The sequence below is a fragment of the Squalius cephalus genome (assembly GCF_949319135.1).
Source record: "Squalius cephalus genome assembly, chromosome: 15".
Lineage (NCBI taxonomy): Eukaryota > Metazoa > Chordata > Actinopteri > Cypriniformes > Leuciscidae > Squalius > Squalius cephalus.
In genome coordinates, this window is record NC_137136.1 from 26,043,860 (window position 1) to 26,064,671 (window position 20,812).

At 39.1% G+C, this 20,812-nt stretch overlaps 1 protein-coding gene across 2 annotated transcripts in view; it reads right to left on the reverse strand.

The window, feature by feature from the left end:
- The window catches only part of grb10b (growth factor receptor-bound protein 10b), a 146,092-nt gene that overhangs the window by 123,885 nt on the left and 1,395 nt on the right, over positions 1–20,812 (reverse strand). The window contains exon 1 of one of the 2 annotated variants that reach the window (XM_079895809.1): positions 18,720–18,870. The exons of the other annotated variant lie outside the window; for it this stretch is intronic. The gene's annotated coding sequence lies outside the window, so the exon portion shown is untranslated. Of the gene's footprint in view, positions 1–18,719; positions 18,871–20,812 lie in introns of those variants that run through there. 2 annotated transcript variants of the gene reach the window in all.

The window sequence follows — 20,812 nt, forward strand, 5'->3', positions numbered from 1 at the left end:
GGGCACGCTCGGCACGGATGCACTGGTGCACAGCTGGCCGCGGGGCCTACGCAAGTATGCGTTTCCCCCAGTGAGCCTTCTTGTGCAGACCTAGCGCAAGATCAGGGAGGACGAGGAGCAGGTAATTTTGGTTGCCCCATATTGGCACAACCGGACCTGGTTCCCAGAACTAGTACTCCTCGCGACAGCACCTCCCTGGCCAATCCCTCTGAGGAAGGACCTGCTTTCTCAGGGACGGGGCACCCTATGGCACCCTTGTCCCGATCTTTGGAACCTCCACGTGTGGCTCCTGGACGGGACGAGGCAGGTTTGAGCACCCTACCACCAGCGGTGGTGGCTACCATCACTTCCGCTAGAGCATCGTCCACGAGACATGCCTATGCGTTGAAGTGGAACCTCTTCGTCAACTGGTGTTCTTCTAAACAAGACCCCACGAAATGCCGATCAGTGTCGTGCTTTCCTTTCTCTAAGAAGGGTTGGAGCGAAGGCTGTCTCCCTCCACCCTGAAAGTGTATGTTGCCGCCATTGCCGCACATCACATTGTAGTCGAAGGTAAGTCCGTCGGAAAGCACGACCTGATCATCAGGTTCCTGAGAGGAGCGAGGAGACTGTATCCTCCTCGTCCTCCTCTTGTACCCTCTTGGGACCTCTCAGTGGTTCTAACTGCCCTGCAGAGTGCTCCCTTTGAGCCTCTGCAATCAGTGGAGCTTAAGTTCCTGTCAATGAAGACAGCGCTCCTGGTTGCATTGGCCTCCATCAAGAGGGTAGGGGACCTGCAGGCATTTTTGGTTGACGAAACGTGGCTGGACTTTAGGCCGGCTAACTCTCACATGATCCTGAGACCCCGGCCTGGATATGTGCCCAAGGTTCCCACCACACCCTTTCGAGACCAGGTGGTGAACCTACAAGTGCTGCCCTTGGAGGAGGCAGACCCAGCCTTGGCACTGCTCTGTCCAGTACGCGCCCTCCGTGCTTACATAGACAGAACACAGTGTTTCAGGACCTCAGACCAGCTCTTTGTCTGTTATGGTGGGAAGCTGAAGGGAAATGCTCTCTCCAAGCAAAGGTTGTCTCACTGGATAGTGGACGCCATTGCTTTGGCATACCAGCAGCAAGGTCGACCATGCCCCCTTGGTGTGACGGCCCACTCCACTCGGAGTGTGGCATCCTCTTGGGCTCTAGCGCATGGCGCCTCGCTAACAGACATTTGTAGAGCTGCAGGCTGGGCGACACATTCGCGAGATTCTATAATCTCCGAGTGGAGCCAGTTTCTTCTCATGTACTCGCTTCAACCAGCCGGTACTAGATTCTGCTCAGGTGTCTTCGCTTGCTCTCCATTCCTCTCCACGGATGGGATATGTGCGATATTCTCCTCAGGTGAGTAAAAAACTGTAAAACTGTTATCTGTAAAAATATCTGTAAAACTGCATTTTTCCATCTTAAAAATATATCTAAATTACGCCATATGCTCTCAGTGACAAATGCGGAACAGTTAGTTCATGCGTTCATGACCTCAAGGCTAGATTATTGTAATGCTCTACTGGGTGGTTGCCCTGCCTGTTAATAAACAAACTACAGCTAGTTCAAAACGCAGCAGCTCGAGTTCTTACCAGAACCAGGAAGTATATTACCATATGTATATGACCATATTAGCCCGGTTCTGTCAACACTGCACTGGCTCCCTATTAAACATTGTATACATTTTAAAATATTGCTGATCACTTACAAAGCACTAAATGGTTTAGCTCCGCAGTACTTGAGCGAGCTCTTAACGCATTATAGTCCTTCACGTCTATTGCGATCTCAAAATTCCGGCCAGTTGATAATACCTAGAATATCAAAATCGACTGCTGGCGGTAGATCCTTCTCCTATTTAGCACCAAAACTTTGGAACAGTCTTCCTAACATTGTCCGGGAAGCAGACGGTCTTTGGTGTTTTATGCCCCCAACGGCACCTTCCAGGCAGCGAGGGGATGGGTAGGTTTAAGGTTGAGGGTAGGGTTAGCTGCCTCTAAGGAGCCATTGGGGGCTTAAAACACCATCGAGCGAAGCAGACACACTCTGTCAGTTCAAAGCTAGACTAAAGACACATCTCTTTGACCTAGCATTCACATAATACATTATAGACTTCTATAATTCAGTGTTAGGCTGCATAGATTAGGTCAGCTGGAACCGGGAACACTTCCCATAAATCCTGATGTACTCGTTACATCATAAGAAGAATGGCATCTACGCTAATTTTAGTGTATTTTGTTTATCCCGAGGTTTTCACGCAGCCTGCCGGATCCAGGCCGTATCCAGATCTGAGGAAGGACCTTCGCCTGGACCCGATGACAACACAGTGCTGAAGTGCCAACTAGTCTCTCACTATGGAGGATCCCTTTACCACTCTACAGATAAAGCGTCGTCTGGAAACTCGCGTATCTACCCCGAATTGATAAAATAAAATAAAATTCTGTATCAAAAATTATAAGGAAACACCAGTACTTTGTTTAGGCTTGGTTTGTAGGGAATTCCAAGCCTGCGCACATATATTCAAACGCACATAACTATAGAACCAATTCTTAATGCGCATGTGACCACCATCAGCGTTTCTCACAGGTTCGCGTTTAAAGTCTGTGTAGAGAGAATGGTGTCGTCTTCGCGGCCCCTAATTTGATAACAAATGATCGTTGCGACGGAGGCGAATCAATCAGAGCTAGCTTTGGCTGGAGAATAACTTTATTAAAGAGCCGCTGTAAGGTCAAAACAATCTCTGTTACCTTAAATTATACGTTTGTCTCTGTAAAGCTGCTTTGAAGCAATCTACATTGTTAGAAGCGCTATATAAATGAAGATGACTTGACTTGACTTGACGTGAGCCTCCCGCAGGCCCTGAGTTCCTCCAGCACTGTCGACGTCATCACCAGAGTTATGCCACCGGCAGCTTTCGCGCTTGACTAGGTGCCTCCATGTGCATGGTTCCCCCTCTGGGTGACCCCCACATGTATATTTCCACTGTAAGCCTCTCTGAGCATGTGTCTTTCCCTCGGCAAGCCACCTTGCCACACCTGGGTTTGAAATATTCCACCTGTGGCTGGACACCCCAGTGATTCTCCATATGCAGGCCCTCAGGGTCATATGTGTATTCCAAGTCCCCCCCCCCCCAGCCCCCCCCCCCCCTTCGGGCTGGGCATGATTGCATATTTCCGCTGAGATATGCTTCCCAGTGTACCTTGGTATTCGTGTGTTAAGTAGGACTCCTTCGTCCGTGCTAGTCTCACGACAGGGAACTCAGACTTGCGCAGGGCACTGGAAGACAGCCGAGGTGGCGTGATTAGACTGGGGACCCCATTCGTCGTCACTGACGTAACTCGCAGTGACCACGAAAGGGAACGTCTCGGTTACGTATGTAACCCTCGTTCCCTGAGTAGGGAACGGAGACGTTACGTCTCCCTGCCACTTCCGCTGTACCGCTGGGATCGCCTGAGTTCAGTCTCGACTCCTCAGAGAAGAAACATATCTGCATGTTGCCGGCATACTTCCTTATATATCCACAAGGTGGGGCGGAGTTACGCTACGCAAATTCTGCAGACCCATGGCATTTCATTGCCATTGGCTCTTTTTATATACTCGAAGGTGATAGGCTTTCTAAGCGAAACCCCATTCGTTGTCACTGACGTAACGTCTCCGTTCCCTACTCAGGGAACTAGGGTTACATATGTAACCGAGACGTTTCTTGTTAAATGTATCCAGACCACTCTAAAATATAAATCATTATTATAGGCTTACCATAGTGATTCAGGGAAAGGCAAAAACATGTTTTAGAAGATGGATTTATGATGTACTTGCCAAATATTTAAAGTTTGTTAATTTACAAAAAAAAAAAGTTACTTTAAAAGGGGAACTTTAAGTTTCCCAGCAGTTTGGGCTGATTTTAGAGGCCCAATTCTCAGCCCCTGGGATTACATAATGGAGTCAGGTCTGCACGTTTCACAGTGTCCAATCCTGAAACAAAAGAGTGGGCAGCCCCAGGGGATGATGTCATCACCGTTAATCATGTGATTGACCTGTGGGCCACGCAGGTCCGACAGCTACTCTTTTGGTATCTAAATTCATTCAATGTGTCTGACTCAGAATCAGTATTCAGAAGCTTGCTGAGCACTGCATTGCACTCCTCAATCTCTCAATGCCTCTGGTTCAGTCAGCCATAGAGCTAAAAAGGAGAAGTGGGGAGCCAGCAACACCTCAGCAGGGATCTGTCTCTGAAAGAATAGTGAGGGCCCCTTTAGTTTTAGTTCTTTTTATGCGAAAGAGAGACGAAAGTTGAGGAACAGAGGTCTGTCTGCAATGGACTTTTGATTTCCAAGAAAGGGAGAAAAGTATTTTTTAATATGAGGTAGAAACTACAAATAAAAAATGTGAAATTATGAATGAGGGAATATTGAACTTGATACTGAATTGTCATATACAATTAAGAATATTGGTGCTGTCACCACTCACCAAAAGTCATATACTTAGACTCCTTAAAGGGATAGTTCACCCATCAATTACTCACCCTCACCCCATGTCATTCCAAACTCATTAGACTTTTTTATTAAACAAATTAAGCTATTCTTATATTATTTTTTCATTGAAAGTCAACTCAGGAAAAACTTTTATGCTTCAAAATGTCCATAAAGACATTTTAACAGTAATCTATGTGAAACAAGCAGTTTAATCCAAGTCTTCTGAAGAGGCACGGTCACTTTAAATATGATGAACTGATTTAAATTTAGGCTTCTATTCACATAAAAACATTCATCAACACACATTTAACACAGAGCACATCAAATATGGTTAAAGGATGGTCAAATGTGTTTGCTTGGTGTGTTGTTCATGAAATCAGTTTATCATATAAAGTGATCACGTCTCTTCAGAAGACTTGGATTAAACTTTTTGATTCAAACGGTTTTATTTTTGCGATGTCTTTATGAACTTTTTGAAGCATGTAAATTTTGGTTGCATGGACTTTCAATGGATGGACCAAAATGAGGTGGAGAATATTAAGAATATCTTCATTTGTGTTCCAAAACTTCTATTCAGTTTTGGAACACAAATGAAGATATTCTTAACATTCTCCACCTCATTTTGGTCCATCCATTGAAAGTCCATGCAACCAAAATTTACATGCTTCAAAAAGTTCATAAAGACATCGCAAAAATAAAACCGTGGGTGTGAGTAAACAATTATAATTAATAAATGGTGAACCAACCCTTTAAAATTTCTTTTATTTTTGTTTCATTCATTGTACCCCCATAAGAAAAAGAACAGAGTGACTCTTTCCTATCTCAGTTCAATCAAACAAATCACCAATCAATCATACAACACATTGTATGAGAAAAAGATTCTCAAACTTGCCTCAAAACTCATTTATGAAGGGTGGGAAAAAATGAAGACCACAAAGTTATCTTTTGTATTTTTTTTTAACAAGGTATTCAAGTAAACGCACAGCTTTTGGAAGTGCAAGTTAGGGAAGAAATCTCTATGAAAAAGGTATACAACTGCACACTTTGTCAAGGTACCTTGATAAAGGCTTATCATCGAAACGTTGGTTCAATAAACTTTTGTCAAGGAACCTGAGCGCTGCACATCGCAAGTGTAGCGCTGTACCAGCTGAGCTACTGAACATGCTAACTATGTCTGAAAATCGGAGCTGGTTATGTTATGCAAACATAAAAATGCAATAGTTTACAAATCATGCACTAAGAGTTTTGAGGTCATAACATAGTACTGTGCAAGGAACCATGCACAGATTCTTTATTAATATGCCCTTCTAATCATAAAAAAGGAATACAAGTTGCTGATGTTTTACTGCCACTAGTATTAATTTCAGTTGGAAACTGCAGTGCGTATGCTTCTGCTATTCATCCTATTATCTATAATTTTAGGCATTATGGAGCGTGGAAGAAATAGAGTCAGTGAAGAATGTAAAGAGGGATATAAAACCCGCCTTGACCCCTACGGCGTTCTGTGTGTGGCTTGTTTGTTTGTTATACAGATTGTCCTAGCACAAAAGCTGAATTGTACTGTGAGCTATGACGGCATGATAGGTTTGTTGAGTATTGTGGCAAGAAGTTCATGTGTGCTTACACAGTAAAAGGAGAGCTTTAATGTCTAGCAGTGATTAGCCCTGAAGCAAAGGCAAAGGCCAAGCCTTTGGGATCTCCACCAGCCACCAGCTATTTAAAGTAAATCTTTATTGAAACAGTACCAAAAGTTCTCTGTAAAGATCTCCTCTTTAGCAAAATAATATTTTGACAGCCTTTACTAACCCTCATATTGTTCCAAACCTCTATGACTTTTAATTCTTCCAAGGAACACAAAAGGAGATTTTCTAAACACTTGTCACTCTTCTTCATGCAATTACAATTGGACATTAAGCCTTGAAACATCTATCTATCTATCTATCTATCTATCTATCTATCTATCTATCTATCTATCTATCTATCTATCTATCTATCTATCTATCTATCTATCTATCTGTCTGTCTGTCTGTCTGTCTGTCTGTCTGTCTGTCTGCCTGCCTCTGCCTATCTATCTATCTATCTCAGATTGGGAGCACAGTTCCACAAGGGCTATCTTAAGCTCCAGAAAGAGTTTTAACTTCTTTGTGTGGTTGTCAGAGTCCATAAAACCACTGTGTAATGCAAGGCTGTCAGCGGGAAGCAGGGGAGGGAGGGAGGCGACGTGCCATAATACGCAATCTAAATCTACAGAGAGAGTGAGAGATCCTGGCTGAGACTCAACTCAACTCTTCCCGAACACATCTGCACATTCACAGCATGTCTCTCAGTAATACTCAGTTCTCACACTATAAAATAAATCTCATCGCTTGTATTCATCCACGACATGGAGCAGAAACAGAACACTAAATCCTTTAATTCACAAAACATCACAACTATTCCCTAAAATATGCACAGAGATTCATCGCACTAGGGAGAAAACACACAGTGAAAAGGAATGTGGCACTTGAATGCCACAAAGGCAGTTTTTAAATACACACAGCCACTTAACATGAGTGTAAAGTGAACCTTTTCACAAATTTCAGAAATTAGGCCAAAATGCATGGAATGCATAACCGTAATAGGGAATACTGATAAAGAAAAAGGTGGAAATTAGGCTCACTGCAATAACCACTTCTGTTGGGATCTATTGGGATACACTGTATGTTGACTTTCAAACTTATTTAGTGCTTTTGCACCCCTCATAAATTCCTTGCATTCTACAGGCTAAAAAAAATCTTTCTTTCTAAATGGGGCACTCATGAAAATATGTGGGATATTTATAGTCCATCCAGTATAAAAACACATTGCCATGGGGTACACACGCACCTCACTGAAGTTACCAATCATGGTGTGGTTTTTACTTAGCTGTTCAATCTAAAAATGATCCCAAACCCACAGACAACCATAAAATGACTTATCATTTCGCAAAACAGATAGACATACAGTAGACATACAGTACTGTTAAAAAGTATAAGAGCATTAGAGACTTCTTTCAAAAACCTTAAAAAATCGTTCTGACCCCAAACTTTTGAACGTTAATGTAAGATCAACCTTATTATAATATTAAAATTATTATTAATAAATTAATATTTAATTGATTTAATTTACAGCTGGTTACTGTACTGGTACTGTACAGTTTTTGATTGTAACAGAAACATTTTCCCATTGTTTTACCTTTGTTTGTAGACATGTAAATTGAAAACTTGATCAACTCTACATTCTGTTATCATTTTAAATATATAAACATCATTGAGAAATAATCTCAGTTCTGGCCAACTCCAACATTCCAATGCAACATCCTAGGAATACTCTGGAGACCATTAGCCAAAATGCACCATCTCCTCAGGAATGCTGGGAGCACATTCTTTCCACATAAAGTACTGGGAGGAGAGCCGCAAAATGGTATGCATTGATTTGTAGGGCAAAGTGCAGAGATGAGAGAGACAAGCTGAAAATAGGACAGCAATAAAAAGTGAGAAAGAGAGAGATAGCAAGGATGAGAAAGAGAGAGTGCCTGGTTGGAGTGCCTGGACGCTGGAATGTAAGCTGCTCTGTCCAGCTGTGTGTCCAGAAGGAAAGGGGCCTTCCAAATGCAGCAAGTCATGAATATTTATAAGCTGTTTCCCACACCCTTTCCTCTCTGACTCCTCCCATTGCAGATTAAATGAGCAGGGGTCAGGAGCAACGGGACCCTTACCAACACTAATCTCGGGGTTTTTAATCTTTAGTTTCTGATTGGACAAGAATTGAAATGTTTAATTGTAATCAAAGAACTAAACAGAAGCTGAGAAGGATTTCAGTAGGTTCCGGTTTCACAGACAAGGCTTAAGCTTAGTCCTAGACTAAAATACATGTTTGAGCTGTTTTAACTGAAAGCAACTTGCACTGACATATCTTAAAATATGTCAGTGCCACTGTTTTGTCTCAAGATGCAGACCAGTAATGTTTTTTTTTCTAAGGCACGTTTATAAAAGCTACTTAAATGTCCTAATTAAACTAAGGCCTAATCCTGGCTTAGTCTAAGCCTTGTCTGTGAAACCGGGCCTATCCTATGTCTTAAAATCGTGGATACATTAGAAAATTACCAGCCATAAATATTTCCAACTGCACTGTGTAATTTTGTCACTCACACCATCAAATATGACATGAGCCTGCCTCCATCAGCTGGTCAAGAGCTGCAAAATGTAGCATAAGCCCCTTTCACACAGCGCGTTGATCACGGGAAATTGCCGTAAAATTGCTAGAGTGCCTTCTGTGTGAACGCAAACACGTCCTGGGATTGATGCCAGGATCGATGCCAGGATGGGGACCTAGTAACATTGCCGGGATCAGTCCCACAAAATCAAAATCCCAGAAAATTTGAATATTACATGAAATCACACAGTAATTACACAGTGATACCATGGTCATTGAACCAGGTTTTGGTTATTTTGGCAGTGTGGGCAGGTGCAAATCCTGCTGGAAAATGAAGTCAGCATCTCCATAAAGCTTGTCTGCTGAAGGAAGCATGAAGTGCTCTGAAAATGTCCTGGTAGACGGCTACGTTGAGTGGACAGCACAGTGGACCAACACCAGCCGATGACATGGCTCCCCAAACCAACACAGACTGTGGAAACTTCACACTGGACTTCAAGCATCTTAGATTGTGTGCCTCTCCATTCTTCCTCCAGACTCTGGGACCTTGGTTTCCAAATGAGATGCAAAATTTGCTCTCATCAGAAAAGAGGACTTTGGTCCACTGTGCTTTATTAAATCCAGAGTCAACGCAGCCGTCTACCAGGACATTTTCAGAGCACTTCATGCTTCCTTCATTTTCCAGCAGGATTTGCACCTGCCCACACTGCCAAAAGAACCAAAACCTGGTTCAATGACCATGGTATCACTGTGTAATTACTGTATGATTTCATGTAATATTCTAATTTTCTGGGATTTTGATTTTGTGGGTTTCATAAGCTGTAAGCCATAATCATCAAAATGTTAACAAATAAAGGCTTGAAATATCTCACTTTGCATGTAATGAGTCTATTAGTTTCACCTGTTAAGTTGAATTCTTGAAATAAATCAACTTTTTGATGATATTCTAATTTTATGACCAGCACCTGTATATCATCCAACAATCTCCTCCCTACCTCATTCATTCTCATCTTCTCCTTACCCGCCAAAGTTAATTTTTACCCACATTTGACAGGTTGGCTGGTGTTAATTTCAAACCCTGTTTACAAGTCATAATTTTTACCAATAATTGGAATAGAATATCAAAAATATTTTGCTGTATATTTCTGTCACGTGCAGAGTGAATCCAGCATTTATATGTAGATGTCACTTCTGAAATTTTAAGCATGCAATTGGCCGTTGGTCCTCTTAACAGCAAGAAAAAAATTGTTTTAATCAATTTATTATATTGGCTGTAACCTGAAAAGCGAGCCAAGACAGTTCCCTCTTAACAGCAAGAAAAAAATTGTTTTAATCAATTTATTATATTGGCTGTAACCTGAAAAGCGAGCCAAGACAGTTCCCTTCACTAAAACGCTGTCGCTTTGTCAGTTCATCGCAATCTCACAAAGTTCCATTATACTGTAATCAAAGAAGTCAAGTCAAGTCAAGTCAACTTTATTTATATAGCGCTTTTCACAATGCAGATTGTATCAAAGCAGCTTCACAGTATTAAATAAAATAGTACATCAGTGTTTGTTTCTAGTGTAAAACGTCCACTTTGGTAATGCTGATCAATAGTATTGTTGATTGATTGATTAAATTAAGTATCCCCAACTGAGCAAGCCAAAGGCAACAGAAGTGTCTACACGTTAATGAGAGGTTTCGTAAGCCTGCATAACTCAGCACTGAATAAAAAATCTGCCGCTTTGAGCGGCGAGTGGATTCTGACTTAAACTTAAATACCACTGATTGGCCATTAAATACCACTGATTGGCCACAACTATGTCTGTGATTGGCTACTTTGCTCACCGCTGCAAAAACACTTTGTAAATAGATACATTTGACGTTCTCCAGAGCGCAAACACAAATATGCACTGGAGCGTTTGCCAAATCTTTTTCACCAATATGTGTGCTCTTGCTTGCGTTTGAGGGTGCTTACTTAGCACACTGTGCCACGTCATAACGCCATATGCTCAGCCAATTGAATTGGCATGTGTATACACATACTTCAGACAACGGGTCAAGTGGAAGCTTTCCCATAGCGTCAACGCCATGATGCAGTGTCAAAGTTCCTATACGAAAGGGAGATGTGCCTGTCAAAAACAAAAAAGCAGTGCTTGTATTTATTTATTTTTATTCTGGCTTTAAAGGTATAGTTCACCCAAAAATGAAAGTTCTGTCATCATTTACTCACCCTCAAGTTGTTCCAAACCTGTAAGAATTTCTTTTTTCTGCTGAACACAAAAGAAGATATTTTGAAAAATGTCTGTAACCAAACAGTTGATGGACCCCATTAACTTCCATAGTTCCATAGACATTTTTCAAAATATCTTCTTTTGTGTTCAGCAGAAAAAATAAATTCTTACAGGTTTGAAACAACTTGAGGGTGAGTAAATGATGACAGAATTTTCATTTTTGGGTGAACTATCCCTTTAATGCATGGAATATTCCACATCGCAACATGGAATTTAAGCTTGATTACATCAGGGAGGGTCAGCCAATCAATCTTACAATCTGATTTAAACCATATATTATTTTGATCAGTTATCAGTTACCCAACTGATCCGTAACTCATTTTATTTACTTGTCAAAGCCAATTTGTTCTTACCTTTACATTGGGTGCTTAGCAGGTGTTCATTTTGGACCCTTATAATGCGTGTGAACCTTGGACTTGAAATATATAATATGATGTACAGTATGATTGTGATGTATTAGACATATTAAAGCATATTTGAAACGCATTAACTAAAAAGTGTTGTATAATTACATAATTACATAATGTAAAATAAAGAAATTTTATAAACAAAAAATGCATGACCACATAAGTCTTTTACCCTTTAAGACACCTAAAACCAGTGTTGTAGTTGGAGTCCAAAAACATATTCAGTCTTGAGCCTGAGACCAATGCCATATTTTCATAATGTCATGGACTCAACCTATGCAGGTCTCAGCCTGGACTTGAACTCAAATGAACAGTCTGTTCTTGACTGTAAGAATGCCTAAAGTAAACCACATGTCAACCAACAAGACCCAGTAACATTTTTCAAGCAGTCATAAAACAATATCCTTCAGCAAAACCAGTAAACTTATATACAAAGCGAGTAAAGTTAATTGTGGCTAATGTGCAATGACTGTGAATCTATCCAGAACTGGGCAGTCCAAAGCTGTGAGTCCAAGAAAGAATAGCCTAGTCATTGAAAGAAAGGCCACAAAGAGGCATCTAGAAGTTCAATAGGGCTTACAGTTCTCCATTACAGGAGAAATAGGAGCATCAATCAAGAATGACACACACATTCCATAAATCTTTCTAATACATGAAGATGAAAACTTCTAAGAAGTGTTGGGTTGAACCTAGCCAAACCTAACTCAGCACATCATACTTCCCCACAGTGTAGCCTGTTGTTTTAGGGATGCTTCCTTGCATCAGGGAAAACCCATACAGATCGAGGAAAAGATGCAAGGTGTAAAGAAGATTCTTACTGTAGAAAAAACATTGTTCCACAAGATCGCTGGGACCAAGAAAACAGTTTGTCTTCAGATAGTTACGAAGATACAGCATGTTGAGCAATACATGTACTGGTCTGCTGCCGAGAACAGTTTATCTGACGACAATCCTGCGGCTGGACATCTGCCTTTCCTTCAGAGTTTAGTTTCAACCCTTCTCTAAGATACCATTCGTTTTCAAGTGAAAGTTGCAAAAAGCTGTCTCAATTCAAGATTAAAATCGGGCATACATGCTTTTTCAGCTATTCAGTTTCTCCAAAAAACCCTTGCGTAATTGGAAGAGGAGGAGGGTTTACCTTTGGCTTTTCCAGTCATACTAAACTCATTAATTGAATTTAAATAAAATGCTGAGAAGCAAATGCAGACATATGTGGTGTAAAGACCAATTTATTACCTTTAAAAACTATAGGACAAAAGCTAGCAAACATATTTGAAATAAATAAATAAATAAATGTTAGTTTTAAATAAAACAATAAAAATAAAATATAATATCTACATAAGCAGATAGAAATGTGATGTTAACTGAATAAAAACTATGTATTAAAAATTAAAACAAAACAACTAAACTGATATTATACACATATATTCATTCAAAATAAACAATTAAATAAAATGTAAAAAGTGACATTTTCAAGAATAATGCATGTGCTAAATCTTACAAACTAACTACTTACTCAAAATACAATCACCAGCAAAGTTTAAGTGCATACATATACACACTGTGACACAACTTGACCAGTTCGCTCAATAGTTTGTACATAGCTGGAACTCTACCTAAAAATGTGGATTTCCAGGAGCAGTACTGATCACTAACACTAAAGCTTAAGTTGTATACTAAACTAATATTTGAATGTGGACTAGGGATACAAGACACTGGATATTATTTGATGTGAAAATTAGGGAATTGTGGAGAACTGCCCTGTTCCATCAGGACTACATTTGATCGTAGTGAGTCCTTATTTCCTTTTTTTTTTTTTTTTACTTGAGGCACATTATTAAATTTTGATTCCAAATCGTTGTCAGTTGCTTTATTGCTCTGATCTAGTACCTGTCTTTCACACGTTTCATATCCATGATTTTATGACATGGCGGAAGCAAATTTTTTTTTTAAAGAAACATATAGGAGACATTATTTAAAGCTGCAGATGTACTCACCCCCAAACACCACTATATCTCTTGAAGGAGAAGCTGACATTTTCTAAAATAACTTTTTTGACAGCCCTAGATATCAGATCTCTACTCAGTCCCAAAGAATGAGCTCTGTGTCATGATGCTTGTACATACATGCAGGTTATTAAAGACAGAAATACTAAGAGAACAAAAATTGGGCTGTTTGCCAACTTTATCTCTCAAAACAAACACGCTTTGCTATTGCAACAGAGCAGTGATGTCTGGCTTCATTTTACTCTCACAATCAGTGTTTGGGATTGACAACCACATATACAATGGATGTGACAACAATATTCTACTGCTTTGTTAATATAGCCTTTGAGAGAACAAGATAGTAAGGGAGATTCTCTTCATTGTAAAAAAAAAAGAAGAATATTGTATACTTTTTATACAATTAACACAAGACAAGTTGCAGGGGTCAATAATCTTGGACCCAGGGCTTAGTGACCTGATAAAGGCCAAGTGGGAGTCGAGTTACCTTCATAGCAATGGAAGTTCCTGCAACTCCTTGGGAATGAATCTAGGGAATGTGTTAATTTATTCATAAATCTTGACAAGCAATAACATTAGCAAAAGATTATCAAGAACCAGCACTGAATAATAAAATGTTACGAAGATGGTAAGTAATTCAGTATGCCCATGATTTTCATGTGAATCTTCTAAATGAGGCACTGGTCGACAGCACAACGGTCACACCTCAGTTGCTCATCCTGATTTCTTTATTAATGGGCAACTCCATTATTTTGGAGTGACTGCGCAGAGGACGCTATAAGAAAGCGTCATGTCATCAGATGGCTGAATGGGCAACCAGGGAGAAAAGCTTTTGGAAACATGGACAATCACTAATTGGATGAGAGATTCATTGGACAACGAGGAACAGGCTCTTATGCAATTTGAATAAAGAATGGGACTGAAGCTCTTATAGTTGTGCACATGTTTGCTGTATGGGTGGGCAAAGTTTGTTCGCTCTTTAATTTCGGCAATGAACATCGAGTTAAGGGAGGAAAAGGGCTTCCTGTGCAGTAAAATGCAGTACTGCATAAAAGGATTTTTGTTTTGAGAGGGTATTTAGGGTATTCAGATAAGACTGAGGTATTACTTTTTGGACCAAAAACCTGAACACAGAATCTCTTAGAATACATTTAGCATTTAGAAGGATGTACTGTTATTTCATCCTCTACAGTTAAAGACCTGGGTGTTATATTTGACAGCAACTTGTCTTTCGAAAATCATATTACATGTGTTTGTTCAGAAAAGAAAAGCAGAAAAGTTTGTTCATGCATTCATGACCTTTAGACTGGATTACTGTAATGCACTACTAGGTGGTTGGTTGTCCTGCATCCTACAGTTAGTCCAAAATACAGCTGCTAGAGTTCTTACCAGGTCAAGACAATTTATTTAATTTTTTGAGAAATGTATTAAATGTATCATCTCTGATCTCTGGTTACCTATTAAGTTCCTTATCGATTACAAAGTATTGCTACTGACCTATAACTATTTAACCGATTTTCTGTCGCCCATCAAGCTCTTTAAGGTCATACAACTCTGGACTTTTGCTAGTACCTAGGATATCTAAGTCCACTAAAGGAGGGAGAGCGTTTTCACATTTGGCTCCTAAACTCTGGAATAGCCTTCGATGTTCGGGACTCAGAGAACCAATCCCAGTTTAAAACTAGACTAGTAAAGACACATCTCTTTAGTCAAGCATTAACAAAATACATCTCATAACCTTGTACTCTAGTTATATCAGATCAAATGCACATGATTATCTTTGCTTGAAATGTTATGAAAAGCAGCTACACTAATTATTTTCCATTTGCTTTTCTGTTTTATCTCAGGATGCCCATCCTGAGGTAACTAGAGAGTATGTCAGCTCCAGTTTGGATCCAGCCTCTTAACTTCAAATAACCCAACACATGTGAAGAGATGACTCCAAGCCCTGCAAGGACTTCAGATGACGCAAACTCTGAATCAACATGCACCAATGCTACATTTTCTATACAGTCTATTGTAATCATTATGTTCACAACTTGTAATAATTACTTCAATGAGCTCTATGTTTCTGCCTAAAATTAATACAAGATGTTAGCTAATTGCATGATTTGTATATCTGAAATGCATTACTTGGACACAGTCACCTCTGATAACAGACATTGTAATGTAGACACATGCATTTTCTGTAAAGCTGCTTTGAAACGAAATGTATTGGGAAAAGCGGTAAAAAATAAATAAATGTGGGTTGAATCGAAATTTAACAGTTTTTGTTGACGAGCTAACAAGTCTCTAAAATATAAAAAGAAATATAAAAATATAAAATATAAATGCAAAAGAATAAATATAAAAAATAAAAATAAAACTTCACATCCATTTTGATTACATAAATACAGTATTGGGTAAGCAGTTTTGCGTGGAGTAAATTTTAAATATAAATTTGAACTACTGTAGACATTAACTGATTGTTCACATCATCTAAATTACTATAATTATCCGTTTTTCCGACTAAGAACCATTCAGGTCTTCAATGGATTCATAATTACAACTTGGAAAGCTTGTCTATTTTTCTCCTTGACAGTGTTGTAACGTGATGTAAACAGAAGCAAAAGGGCAAAGGCATCCACAGTTGGTTCCTTCTGTTTGATACATCATATGATTATAGTTAATGGCAATTGTGTGCTTGCTTTGTTCTTAAACAATTTGTGCACACATATAGAAGTGAATTAACATAGTGGTTAAATAATTTGTTGTCATTAACAACCAAGTGACACATAGATCCATGTTGGTGTTATGATTGTTGCCACAGTAACAAATCCAAGGACGTTTCCTACAAGTAGAATCGCTGAGTTGGTATCTTGTAATTACAGTAATTCCAACACAACATGACTGCAAAAGACAGTCTGTGAAGCTCCATGCAGCAGAATAATAATCACAGCAATACTAATTCTGGGTCAAACTCACCATGACAACTGTATGATGACTAAATGTTGATACTAAAGATGGGAACATTTCAGTCTAGATAAGAACAAAATAATTTGAGTAGGGTTGGGGAAATGCAATCCCTCTTAAACTTCCAGGACATGCAAGAAACAGTTCATCCAGTACTGAAGTAAGAAAAAAAAACACTCAACACAAGCCAGGAAGAAAGATGTAAGCACACCAATGATGAGTTGCATAAAACTTTAGTTCATGATGCACAGGACAGCCTGATCCAGTGAAACGTGGTATTATTAAGCACTAGGACAGATCGCTCTGACCACAGCACCCATAATCATCCCTTATCAGTCACTAACTCAATGTACATAATAGTTGAATGAATGAACAGCAGGGATTTCCACTGGCTGAACTGTGGTGTCCAGGCTTGGGTCTATAGTGTCACAACCCCGCCTCAGTCCGGGGGTATTAACACTGTATAGGAAACTATGAATGATAGCAAAATGACGCAAGATAGAATGGAATGCGTCCATGAAGGTGGCCGGCCATTGAAAGTGGCGGCCATGAGGTTCATGATCAATTCCCTCTGCAGCAAGTATCTTGTTAAGTAAAAGTAAGTAAAAGGAGTCAAGACCTTTTTGTCCATTTATTGGAATTTGTCAAAGGGATCATGAATTGAGAACTCAATTGACATATAAGAAGGTCACTGCACTATATAAAAAAAAACATCCTGTAAGTTTTAGAACTCAAAACTTCCTTGTAAGTCCAAAAACTGCTTTTATTGAAACCAAGCTGCCAAAATGGTTCGTTTCATATTTTGTCTCAGTATGATGTCATAGTGCAACGAAAGATCGCCTCTGCAGAAGAAAATCAATGCCTACTTCTACGTCATTGCCTCATTAGCCCAGCCCAACGATTTGCGCATGTAGTAGGAGGTGAGTAAATACAAGAGTGATGCAAACACAGGATTATTCAAGCAACAAACCAAGAGATTTTGCAGTGCCAAATTGTGGGAAAAGAGTCTTTGCATTGCCTTCCTCGTGATCCTAACATTAGGAAAGCGTGGAAGAACTTTATTTTTAAAGTTCCAGATCACAACACAGATGCCAACAGAGTACTGATGAAAAACTATTCAGAAAATCTTTTTCATTTTATTTAAAACACGACAGTGTAATTGACAAAGGTATATGTTTTTTTACTTTACTGCAAATGGTGAATGATGAGAACCAACGATGGTACATTTATTCATAATTAATTTACACAAGACACCATAAATTATCCTTTATCAACTATAACTGTGGTCATTTTTCCAAGTAAGCTACTTAAACTTTGCTTGCCACAACCAAGGCTTATAAAGCATATGTAATACACATTTAAATGTTTCACAGTTGACAAATGCTTTAACTATAATAACAAGATAAACACCTTTTTGTAACGTCTTCGGTTAAACGCTAATAATGTAATAGCTACCTCACAAATACATAAGGAATAAATATAAATAAAGATGATTAATTACTACGCTGTCGTACCCAAGTCTGTACCCAAGACTTGTGTTCATCTTTAAACATCTACAGGTAAAGATAAATCTATCAGGTTTCATTAAAAATATCTTCATTTGTGTTTCAAAGATGACTGAGCATGAGTAATTGATGACAGAATTGGTGAACTGTTAATGTGTCATATGCATGTAAAATTGCACAATTGTTACTAGGTCTGATGTAACCCCATCCAAAAAGCAAAAACAGTCCAGTTAAAGGCATCGATCTAGACAACCATCACATTGCATTAACCAACACACAGAAAATGATACAACACATATATTATATCAATAATTAGCTGATTAAAAGAACACAAATCTGTTATATTTATATGTTCAATATCTTACCATAAGGACTTACAAGAAACTGCAGTATGACAATTAACTACAGCAAGCAGGTATGTGTGATAGCAATTATCAAAATTGAAAACATATTCATTGAAAAAAATATATTTTAGAGGTATTTTGGTTGTACAATTAATGAAGCAGCTCAATCTTAGTGAACAACTTGCCTCATAAAGGTTGTCAGAAAGTTTTATTTATTTTTTATTTAGCCTTTATTTAACCAGGAGAGAACCTTGATGAGATTACAGTCTCTTTTACATGAGTGTCCTGGCCAAGATAAATACATGATGTGACTGTCCATGAGGATGGAAAGAACTCAGAATATGTTTCTACATTGCATTTCCCTCTTGTATTAATGGATTAATAATGAGCAAAACACTTTAACACAAACCTTCCCCACTCTGATCTATACACACAACCCCCCTTCGACACTCCTTCAGCACTACACAGTGAATGAATCACCATTCAAAGCTTTTTTAACTTTGTCATGCTCTTTAAACAGGGGTTTAAATCATTGTGGACACATTTAAAAGCATTTATGAATCTGAACTTACCGGTGTCTGGCGTGTGTAAAAAAGCCCTGCGTCAGCCCGGTCACAGAGAGCTAAATGCACACGTAGTATTACAAGACTGCTTTTCCATAACTGCTCCTGCTTCTGGATCTCTATTATCCCAATGCATGCATCCACAATGTTTCTATCTCTCAGCTGACTTTCTCCAATACACAGCAAACAATTCCTCCTCTTCCAATAGCCCCACCCCTAAAAGCTTCATCCTCAAAACTGAACCGTGTCTTTAGTCTCAGCCCGTCAGTGGAGGAACCTCCTGAGAATGAAATAGGACCTAGAACAGGACCTTGTGGTATTCCTCATCAGGACTACAAAACGTTTTTTTAACCCATTTAATCTCACCAGTAACATTTGTTATCTAAGTTTAAATTGTTGAAGTATTTTACACAGTTGTCCACTATAAATGAATGTGCAGACAGTCCTGATTTAACTGAACATTTTAACTGATGTAAATAGTCACATGATCAGAACTGTTTAAGTGCATAGTTCACCCAAAAAACAGGCTGTCATCATTTAATTACCCTCATGTCATTCCAAACCTGTATGACTTTCTTTCTTCTGCAGAACACAAGGAAGATATTTTGAAGAATGTTGGTGACTAAACAATTTTGGTGACCATTGACTTACACTACATTTCTTAAAATATCTTCTTTTATGATCCACAGAATTTTCATTTTTGGGTGAACCATCTCTTTATTTCCAGTTTGGCTTTCTAAAAGATGATATCTGTGCCAAAGCGCCACAAAAGGAAGCATGTAAAACATGTCATTATACAGATACAACTACTGTATCTTTTGTTACATTTACGTGACATAATTGATTATTACTTCTGACTAATAGGTGGCACTAACACCAAATTGGTCCGGTGTACTCAGTGTTGGGTGACACATTTTATTATACATTTTATTGACACATTATGTGAGATTTTTAACCAAACTGTTCAATAGTTATAAACAAAAAAAATAAAAAATAAAGCATCGTGACTACTAGTTGGCACTGTGCCAAATTGTTCAGGTACACTTAGGTCATGATAGTCATAACACACATCAAGTTTGCTCAGAATACATTAAAGTGGTGCGGAGATATAGCCTCACGTCCATATTGGTGTGTTTGTAGAAATTCTCACGTTAAATGAGAATGGTTTGATGAATTGAATTGAATTCCGTGTTCCGTCAGCAAGGTGTGAGGATGATCTGATTACATTTTCATAAAAATCTGAGAAATAGTCTAGGAGGAGTTCAAAAAAGTAGGTTTTTAAAGAAAATCAAAATGCCGGACAGGAAGTTCGGCCGACTATGGCAAAATTGGTATCTATGTTCTCAGCATTACCCAAGTAATCTATTAAGACCAGTTTCATTACAATTGGCAAAATGTATCAAAAGCTATTAGCATTTTTGGAAATTTCGTTATATTCTTGACCACAAGATGGCACATTCCTGAAACTTTTTGAGTACCATCAGGGCATGGTGGCAATGACACTTACCAAGTTTCTTAACAAAACACTAATGCCTTCGTAAAATATAGTATTTTACAACAAAATTCAAAATTGCCACCATCTAAAACGGGTATCGTTTGACTCGGCATGCTATACCAAATCTAAAGAGCTTTTGTGATTTTTGGTCAAACCGTTCGGAAGTAATAAGCAAAAATAGCAATTTTTCTAAGTGGCACTGTGCCAAAACTGTGCAGGCACCCTCAGGCCTGCAGAGATGTAGACTAACATCCATTTTGGCGTGCTCTTCGTTTTGAAGAGCTTCGTTTATTCAAGAATGGCTTGACAAATCAACTTGATTTCCATATTTTATGTCGCCATGGTCTGAAGAAGATCTGAGCCAATTTTGGTGAAAATTGGACTAACCGTCTAGAACAGGGGTGCCCAATCCTGCTCCTGGCGATCGACTGTCCTGCACAGTTCATCTCCAACCCTAATCAAACACACCTGCCTTTAATTTTCAAGTGATCCTGCCGTGCTCTGACGACCTTAATTGGTTGCTTCAGGTGTGTTTGATTAGGGTTGGAGATGAACTGTGCAGGACAGTCGATCGCCAGGAGCAGGAATGGGCACCCCTGGTCTAGAA